The sequence below is a fragment of the Arachis ipaensis genome, chromosome B10 (assembly GCF_059453495.1).
Source record: "Arachis ipaensis isolate K30076 ecotype BB chromosome B10, ASM5945349v1, whole genome shotgun sequence".
In the NCBI taxonomy this organism is placed as follows: Eukaryota; Viridiplantae; Streptophyta; class Magnoliopsida; order Fabales; family Fabaceae; genus Arachis; species Arachis ipaensis.
This window is the reverse complement of record NC_142435.1, coordinates 82,600,985-82,611,302: the sequence shown is the minus strand read 5'-3', so window position 1 is coordinate 82,611,302 and position 10,318 is coordinate 82,600,985. Positions and strand designations below refer to the sequence as shown.

Below are 10,318 nucleotides of genomic sequence, written 5' to 3'. Positions count from 1 at the left end.
GCGTGCCTGACAACCACTTCCGTTCTACATTAGATTGAATGAGTATCTCTTAGATCTCTTAATCAGAATCTTCGTGGTATAAGCTAGATTGATGGCGGCATTCATGAGAGTCCGGAAAGTCTAAACCTTGTCTGTGGTATTCCGAGTAGGACTCTGGGATTGAATGACTGTGACGAACTCCAAACTCGCGAGTGCTGGGCGTAGTGACAGACGCAAAAGGATAGTAAATTCTATTCCAGTATGATCGAGAACCTCCAATATGATTAGCCATGCACTGACAGCGCATCGGACCATTTTCACAGAGAGGAATAGGATGCAACCAACGACAAGGGTAATGCCTCCAGACGATTAGCCGTGCTGTGACAGAGCATTTGGACCATTTTCCCGAGAGGATTGAAAGTAGCCATTGGCACCGGTGACATCCTTACATAAAGCCAGCAATAGGAAGGAGTAAGACTGATTGGATGAAGACAGCAGGAAAGCAGAGGTTCAGAGGAATGAATGCATCTCCATACGCTTATCTGAAATTCTCACCAATAATTTACATAAGTATTCCTATCCTTATTTTAGTATTAATTTCGAAAACTCCATAACTATTTTATATCCGCCTGACTGAGATTTACAAGGTGACCATAGCTTGCTTCATACCAACAATCTCCGTGGGATCGACCCTTACTCATGTAAGGTTTATTACTTGGACGACCCAGTGCACTTGCTGGTTAGTTATGCGAAGTTGTGAAGATATGTTTAGACCATGGTTCTGTGCATCCGTTTTTGGTGCCATCGCCAGGGAATCAATTTTGAACAATAATTCACAACCTGAGTAACAATTTCGCATACCAAGTTTTTGGCGCCGTTGCCGGGGATTGTTCGAGTTTGGACAACTGATGGTTCATCTTGTTGCTCAGATTGGGTAACTTTCTTTTCGTTTTCTTTTCAAAAAGTTTTCAAAAATCTTTCAAAAAAAAATCTTTCAAAAAATTTCTCCTTTTTTTTCAAAAAAATTTTTAAAATAAAAATGTTTTCAAAAATATATTTTTCTTCAAAATTTTTAAGAATGAATTCTAGTGTTTCATGAAGCATGTTGAAGCCTGACTAGCCATAAAGCCATGCCTAAATTCTTTTGGACTGAGGCTTCCAAACCATCAGCATAGAGGCAAGTTACTTTGATAAGTAATGAGCAGTATATTCTCTGATGTTATATGCTAAAGCTTGGCTGGCTATTAAGCCATGCCTAACCCTCAGATTGGAGCTTTAGACTAAGAATGCTAGATTCCTGGAATTCATATTAAAAATTTTAGAATCCTTATTTTTGTTTTTCAAATAATTTTCGAAAAAATACAAAAAAATTAGAAAATCATAAAAATCAAAAATATTTTTTGTGTTTCTTGTTTGAGTCTTGAGTCATGTTATAAGTTTGGTGTCAATTGCATGTTCATCTTGCATTTTTCGAAAAAATTCATGCATTCATAGTGTTCTTCATGATCTTTAAGTTGTTCTTGGTAAGTCTTCTTGTTTGATCTTTGCATTTGCATGTTTTGTGTCTTTCTTGTTTTTCATATGCATTCCTGAATTCTTTATGTCTAAGCATTAAAGAATTATAAGTTTGGTGTCTTGCATGTTTTCTTTGCATTAAAAATTTTTCAAAAATGTGTTCTTGATGTTCATCATGATCTTCATAGTGTTCTTGGTGTTCATCTTGACATTCATAGCATTCTTGCATGCATTCATTGTTTTGATCCATAACTTTCATGCATTGCATCATTTTTCTTGTTTTTCTCTCTCATCATAAAAATCCAAAAATAAAAAAAATATATCTTTCTCTTTTTCTCTCTTAAAATTTCGAAAATTAGATTTGAATTTTTCAAAAATTTTTAAAATCTAGTTGTTTTTATGAGTCAAATCAAATTTTCAATTTAAAAAAATCTTATCTTTTTCAAAATCTTTTTCAAAAAATCAAATCTTTTTTCAATTTTTTTTTAGTTATTTTCGAAAATTTCAAAAATATTTTTCAAAAATCTTTCTCTTAATTTTACATCATATTTTCGAAAATAACATCATCAATTAATGTTTTGATTCAAAAATTTCAAGTTTGTTACTTACTTGTTAAGAAAAATTCAAACTTTAAGTTCTAGAATCATACCTTGTGATTTCTTGTGAATCAAGTCATTAATTGAGATTTTAAAAATCAAATCTTTTTCAAAAACTAATTTCTATCATATCTTTTCAAAAATATCTTCTTATCTTACCTTTTTCAAAAAAGTGATTGCAAAATATCTTTTCTAACTTCCTAACTTCTTATCTGTTCAAAATTTGTTTCAACTAACTAACTAACTTTTTGTTTGTTTCTTACCTTTTTGAAAACTACCTAACTAACTCTCTCTCTCTAATTTTCGAAAAAATCTTCCCTCTTTTTCAAAATTTCTTTTTAATTAGACTAATTATTTTATTTTTTATTTGAATTTTCGAAAAACTACTAACCTTTTTCAAAAACTATTTTCGAAAATTCTCTCCTCCTCTCATCCCCTTCTATTTGTTTATTCATCTACTAACACTTCTCTTCATCTCACATCTCTGCTCCTATCATCACCTTTTTGTTTAGATTCTTCATTCTTCTTCACCCCTATTCCTTTTCTTCTTCTACTAACAATAAGGAACCTCTTTACTGTGACATAGAGGATTCCTCTTCTTTTCTTTTTCTCTTCTCTTTCTTATGAGCAGGGACAAAGAAAAAGGCATTCTCGCTGAAGCTGATCCAGAACCTGAAAGGACTCTGAAGAGAAAACTAAGAGAAGCTAAATTACAACAATCCAGAGACAACTTATTGAAAATTTCGAACAAGTAAAGGAGATGGCAGCCGAACCCAACAACAATAATGCAAGGAGAATGCTTGGTGACTTTACTGCACCTAATTCCAATTTACATGGAAGAAGCATCTTCATTCCTACCATTGGAGCAAAAAATTTTGAGCTGAAACCTTAGCTAGTTTCTCTGATGCAGCAGAACTGCAAGTTTCATGGACTTCCATCTGAAAATCCTTTTCAGTTCTTAACTGAATTCTTGCAGATCTGTGATACTGTTAAGACTAATGGAGTAGATCCTGAAGTCTAGAGGCTCATGCTTTTCCCTTTTGCTGTAAGAGACAGAGCTAGAATATGGTTGGACTCTCAACCCAAAGACAGCCTGAACTCTTGGGATAAGCTGGTCACGACTTTCTTAGCCAAGTTATTTCCTCCTCAAAAGCTGAGCAAGCTTAGAGCTGATGTTCAAACCTTCAGACAGAAAGAAGGTGAATCCCTCTATGAAGCTTGGGAAAGATACAAGCAGCTGACCAAAAAGTGTCCTTCTGACATGCTTTTAGAATGGACTATCCTGGATATATTCTATGATGGTTTATCTGAGCTATCAAAGATGTCATTGGATACTTCTGCAGGTGGATCCATTCACCTAAAGAAAACGCCTACAGAAGCTCAAGAACTCATTGACATGGTTGCTAATAACCAGTTTATGTACACTTCTGAGAGGAATCTTGTGAGTAATGGGACGCCTATGAAGAAGGGAGTTCTTGAAATTGATACTCTGAATGCCATATTGGCTCAGAATAAAATATTGACTCAGCAAGTCAATATGATTTCTCAGAGTCTGAATGGAATGAAGCTGCATCCAACAGTACTCAAGAGGCATCTTCTGAGGAAGAAGCTTATGATCTTGAGAACCCTGCAATAGCAGAGTTAAAATACATGGGTGAACCATATGGAAACACCTACAATCCATCATGGAGAAATCACCCAAATCTCTCATGGAAGGATCAAAAGCCTCAACAAGGCTTTAATAATGGTGGAAGAAACAGGTTTAGCAATAGCAAGCCTTTTCCATCATCCACTCAGCAACAGACAGAGAATTCTGAGCAGAATCCATCTAGCTTAGCAAATTTAGTCTCTGATCTATCTAAGGCCACTGTGAGTTTCATGAATGAAACAAGGTCTTCCATTAAAAATTTGGAAGCACAAGTGGGCCAGCTGAGTAAAAGGATCACTGAAATCCCTCCTAGTACTCTCCCAAGCAATACAGAAAAAAATCCAAAAGGAGAGTGCAAGGCCATTGACATAGTCAACACGGCCGAACCTAGAGAGGAAGGGGAGGACGTGAATCCCAAGGAGGAAGACCTCCTGGGACGTCCAGTGATCAATAAGGAGCTTCCCTCTGAGGAACCAAAGGAATCTGAGACTCATCTAGAGACCATAGAGATCCCATTGAACCTCCTTATGCCATTCATGAGCTCTGATGAGTATTCTTCTTCCGAAGAGAATGAGGATGTTACTGAAAAGCAAGTTGCCAAGTTCCTTGGTGCAATCATGAAGCTAAATGCCAATTTATTTGGTAATGAAACTTGGGAAGATGAACCTCCCTTGTTCACCAATGAACTAAGTGATCTGGATCAACTGACATTGCCTCAGAAGAGACAGGATCCTGGAAAGTTCATAATACCTTGTACCATAGGCACCATGATCTTTAAGGCTCTGTGTGACCTTGGTTCAGGAATAAACCTCATGCCCCTCTCTGTAATAGAGAAACTGGGAATCTATGGGGTGCAAGCTGCTAAAATCTCATTAGAGATGGCAGACAATTCAAGAAAACAGGCTTATGGACAAGTAGAGGACGTGTTAGTAAAGGTTGAAGGCCTTTACATCCCTGCTAATTTCATAGTCCTGGATACTGAAAAGGAAGAGAATGAATCCATCATCCTAGGAAGACCTTTCCTAGCCACAGCAAGAGTTGTGATTGATGTGGACAGAGGAGAATTGATCCTTCAATTAAATAAGGACAACCTTGTGTTTACAACTCAAAGATCTCTCTCTGCATCCATGGAGAAGAAGCAGAAAAAGCTTCTCTCAAAGCAGAGTCAACCAAAGCCCCCACAGTCAAACTCTAAGTTTGGTGTTGGGAGGCCACAACCAAACTCTAAGTTTGGTGTCAAACCCCCATATCTAAACTCTAAGTTTGGTGTTGGGAGGTCTCAACAAAGCTCTGCACATCTGTGAGGCTCCATGAGAGCCCACTGTCAAGCTATTGACATTAAAGAAGTGCTTGTTGGGAGGAAACCCAATGTTTATTTATCTAATTTTATTTTTTGTTTTTCATGTCTTCTTAGGTTCATGATCATGTGGAGTCGCAAAATAAACGAAAAATTTAGAAACAGAATCAAAAACAACAGAAGAAAAATCACACCCTGGAGGAAGCACCTGCCTGGCATTCAACGCCAGAACAGAGCATGGTTCTGGCGCTGAACGCCCAAAATGGGCAGTATCTGGGCGCTGAACGCCCAAAATGGGCATCATCTGGGCGCTGAACGCCAGAATTGCACCCTGGAGAAGAGCTGGTGCTGAACGCCCAGAACAAGCATGGTTCTGGCGTTCAACGCCAGAAATGGGCAACAAATGGGCGTTGAACGCCCAAAATGGGCACCAACCTGGCGCTGAATGCCCAGAGTTGTGTGCAAGAGCATTTTACATGCCTAATTTGGTGCAAGGTTGTAAATCCTTGAACACCTCAGGATCTGTGGACCCCACAGGATCATCTCAGGATCTGTGGACCCCACAGAATCCCCACCTACCTCCACTCACTCTCTTCTCTCTTCTCAATCATCCTCTATTCCCAATAAACACTCTTCCCCAAAACTCTTCACCTATCACCTCCATCCCTCTTCCCTATTAACCCTTCACCACTCACATCCACCCACTCTTCCCCATAAACCTACCCAATAAACTCCACCTACCTTCAAAATTCAAAATCAATTTCCCACCCAAACCCACCCTATATGGCTGAAACTTACCCCCTCCCTTCCCTATATATAGTCCTTCATTCTTCTTCATTATCACACAACACAACCCTCTCTTTCCCTTCTTGGCCGAAACACACCTCCCCCCCCTCTTCTCCATATTTTCTTCTTCTTCTTCATCTAATTCTTTCTTTTCTTGCTCGAGGGTGAGCAATATTCTAAGTTTAGTGTGGTAAAAGCATAAGCTTTTTGTTTTTCCATTACCATTGATGGCATCTAAGACCGGAGAATCCTCTAGAAAAGGGAAAGGGAAGACAAAAGCTTCCAACTCCGAGTCATGGGAGATGGAAAGGTTCATCTCCAAAGCCCATCAAGACCACTTCTATGATGTTGTGGCCAAGAAGAAGGTGATCCCCGAGGTCCCTTTCAAGCTCAAAAGGAATGAGTATCCGGAGATCCGACATGAAATTCAAAGAAGAGGTTGGGAAGTTCTAACAAATCCCATCCAACAAGTCGGCATCCTAATGGTTCAAGAGTTCTATGCCAATGCATGGATCACCAAGAACCATGATCAAAGTAAGAACCCGGATCCAAAGAACTACGTTACAATGGTTCGAGGGAAATACTTAGATTTTAGTCCGGAGAATGTGAGGTTGGCGTTTAACTTGCCTATGATGCAAGTAGATGAACGCCCCTACACTAGAAGGGTCAACTTTAATCAAAGGTTGGACCAAGTCCTTATGGACATATGTGTGGAAGGAGCTCAATGGAAGATTGACTCCAAAGGCAAGCCGGTTCAACTAAGAAGATTGGACCTCAAGCCTGTGGCTAGAGGATGGTTGGAGTTCATCCAACGCTCCATCATCCCCACTAGCAACCGATCTGAAGTTACTGTGGATCGGGCCATCATGATCCATAGCATCATGATTGGAGAAGAAGTAGAAGTTCATGAAGTCATCTCCCTTGAACTCTACAAAATAGCCGAAAAGCCCTCTCCTGGGGCAAGGCTAGCTTTTCCTCATCTTATTTGCCATCAATGTTACTCAGCTGGAGCTTTCATAGAAGGAGACATTCACATTGAGGAAGAGAAGCCCATCACTAATAAAAAGATGGAGCAAGCAAGAGAGCCCATTCATGGAGCTCAAGAGGCGTATGAAGCTCATCACCATGAGATCCCGAAGATGCCTCAAATGCATTTTCCTCCACAAAACTATTGGGAGCAAATCAACACCTCCCTAGGAGAATTAAGTTCCAACATGGGACAATTAAGGGTGGAACATCAAGAGCACTCCATCATCCTTCATGAAATTAGAGAAGATCAAAAGGCAATGAGGGAGGAGCAACAAAGACAAGGAAGAGACATAGAAGAGCTCAAGGACATCATTGGTTCCTCAAGAAGGAAATGCCACCATCACTAAGGTGGATTCATTCCTTGTTCTTATTTCTTCTGTTTTTTCATTTTCTATGTTATGTGCTTATCTATGTTTGTGTCTTCATTACATGATCATTAGTAGTTAGTAACTATGTCTTAAAGTTATGAATGTCCTATGAATCCATCACCTCTCTTAAATGAAAAATGTTTTAATTCAAAAGAACAAGAAGTACATGAGTTTTGAATTTATCCTTGAACTTAGCTTAATTATATTGATGTGGTGACAATGCTTCTTGTTTTCTGAATGAATGCTTGAACAGTGCATATGTCTTTTGAAGTTGTTGTTTAAGAATGTTAAATATGTTGGCTCTTGAAAGAATGATGACTAGGAGACATGTTATTTGATAATCTGAAAAATCATAAAAATGATTCTTGAAGCAAGAAAAAGCAGCAAAGAACAAAGCTTGCAGAAAAAAATAAAATAAAATAGGCGAAAAAAAATACAAAGGAAAAAAAAAGCAAGCAGAAAAAGCCAAAAGCTCTTAAAACCAAGAGGCAAGAGCAAAAAGCCAATAACCCTTAAAACCAAAAGGCAAGGGCAAATAAAAAGGATCCCAAGGTTTTGAGCATCAGTGGATAGGAGGGCCTAAAGAAATAAAATCCTGGTCTAAGCGGCTAAACTGAGCTGTCCCTAACCACATGCTTGTGGCGTGTAGGTGTCAAGTGAAAACTGGAGACTGAGCGGTTAAAGTCAAGGTCCAAAGCAAAAAAAGAGTGTGCTTAAGAACCCTGGACACCTCTAATTGGGGACTTTAGCAAAGCTGAGTCACAATCTGAAAAGGTTCACCCAATTATGTGTCTGTGGCATTTATGTATCCGGTGGTAATACTGGAAAACAAAGTGCTTAGGGCCACGGCCAAGACTCATAAAATAGCTGTGTTCAAGAATCATCATACTGAACTAGGAGAGTCAATAACACTATCTAAACTCTGAGTTCCTATGGAAGCCAATCATTCTGAACTTCAATGGATAAAGTGAGATGCCAAAACTATTCAAGAGGCAAAAAGCTACAAGTCCCGCTCATCTGATTGGAGCTATGTTTCATTGATAGTTTGGAATTTATAGTATATTCTCTTCTTTTTATCCTATTTGATTTTTAGTTGCTTGGGGACAAGCAACAATTTAAGTTTGGTGTTGTGATGAGCGGATAATTTATACGCTTTTTGGCATTGTTTTTAGTATGTTTTTAGTAGAATCTAGTTACTTTTAGGGATGTTTTCATTAGTTTTTATGTTAAATTCACATTTCTAGACTTTACTATAAGTTTGTGTGTTTTTCTATGATTTCAGATATTTTTTGGCTGAAATTGAGGGACTTGAGCAAAAATCAGATTCAGAGGTTGAAGAAGGACTGCTGATGCTGTTGGATTCTGACCTCCCTACACTCAAAATGGATTTTCTTGAGCTACAGAACTCAAAATGGCGCGTTTCCAATTGCGTTGGAAGGTAGACATCCAGGGCTTTCCAGCAATATATAATAGTCCATACTTTTTCCAATTTTAGATGACGCAAACTGGCGTTCAACGCCAGCTCTCTGCCCAATTCTGGCGTCCAGCGCCAGAAACAAGTTGCAAAGTGGAGTTCAATACCCAAACTGGCACAAAAGCTGGCGTTCAACTCCAAGAATGACCTCTCCACGTGTAGACTTCAAGCTCAGCCCAAGCACACACCAAGTGGGCCCCGGAAATGGATTTATGCATCAATTACTTACTTCTGTAAACCCTAGTAGCTAGTTTATTATAAATAGGACCTTTTACTATTGTATTAGACATCTTTGAATCTTTGAATCTTTGGATCATCTTTGGATTATCTTTTGATCTATTGATCATGTTTGGGGGCTGGCCATTCGGCCATTCTTGGACCTTCATTACTTATGTATTTTCAACGGTAGAGTTTCTGCACTCCATAGATTAAGGTGTGGAGCTCTACTGTTCCTCAAAGATTAATGCAAAGTACTACTGTTTTCTATTCAATTCATCTTATTTCGCTTCTAAGATATTCATTCGTACTTCAACCTGAATGTGATGAACGTGACAATCATCATCATTCCCTATGAACGCGTGCCGGACAACCACTTCTGTTCTACATTAGATTGAATGAGTATCTCTTAGATCTGTTAATCAGAATCTTCGTGGTATAAGCTAGATTGATGGCGGCATTCATGAGAGTCCAGAAAGTCTAAACCTTGTCCGTGGTATTCCGAGTAGGACTCTGGGATTGACTGACTGTGAAGAACTCCAAACTCGTGAGTGCTGGGCGTAGTGACAGACGCAAAAGGATAGTAAATTCTATTCCAGTATGATCGAGAACCTCCAAGATGATTAGCCATGCAGTGACAGCGCATCGGACCATTTTCACAGAGAGGAATAGGATGCAACCAACGACAAGGGTGATGCCTCCAGACGATTAGCCGTGCTATGACAGAGCATTTGGACCATTTTCACGAGAGGATTGAAAGTAGCCATTGGCACCGGTGACATCCTTACACAAAGCCAGCCATAGAAAGGAGTAAGACTGATTGGATGAAGACAGCAGGAAAGCAGAGGTTCAGAGGAATGAATGCATCTCCATACGCTTATCTGAAATTCTCACCAATGATTTACATAAGTATTCCTATCCTTATTTTAGTATTAATTTCGAAAACTCCATAACTATTTTATATCCGCCTGACTGAGATTTACAAGGTGACCATAGCTTGCTTCATACCAACAATCTCTGTGGGATCGACCCTTACTCACGTAAGGTTTATTACTTGGACGACCCAGTGCACTTGCTGGTTAGTTATGCGAAGTTGTGAAGATATGTTTAGACCATGGTTCTATGCATCCGTTTTTGGTGCCATCGCCAGGGAATCAATTTCGAACAATAATTCACAACCTGAGTAACAATTTCGCATACCAAGCAGCGTCTAATGTCTTTGAAGCATATGCAATTACAAAAGGATCCTTACCTGTGCACTGGGCCAGCACCGCTCCTACAGCATGGTTGGAGGCATCACACATAATGTCAAAGGGCTGGCTCCAGTCTGGTCCTCTCACAATTGGAGCTTGAGTCAAGGTGATCTTCCGCTAATCAAACGCCTCTATACAATCCTCACTCAGCTCAAAT

At 39.1% G+C, this 10,318-nt stretch overlaps 1 non-coding gene across 1 annotated transcript; it reads right to left on the bottom strand.

The window, feature by feature from the left end:
- Window positions 1-3,249: 3,249 nt before the first annotated feature.
- LOC148580631 (small nucleolar RNA R71) lies at window positions 3,250-3,357 on the bottom strand. The gene has a single exon (XR_015896337.1). It is a non-coding gene; the product is annotated as a small nucleolar RNA R71 (small nucleolar RNA).
- Between the last annotated feature and the right edge of the window lie 6,961 nt (window positions 3,358-10,318).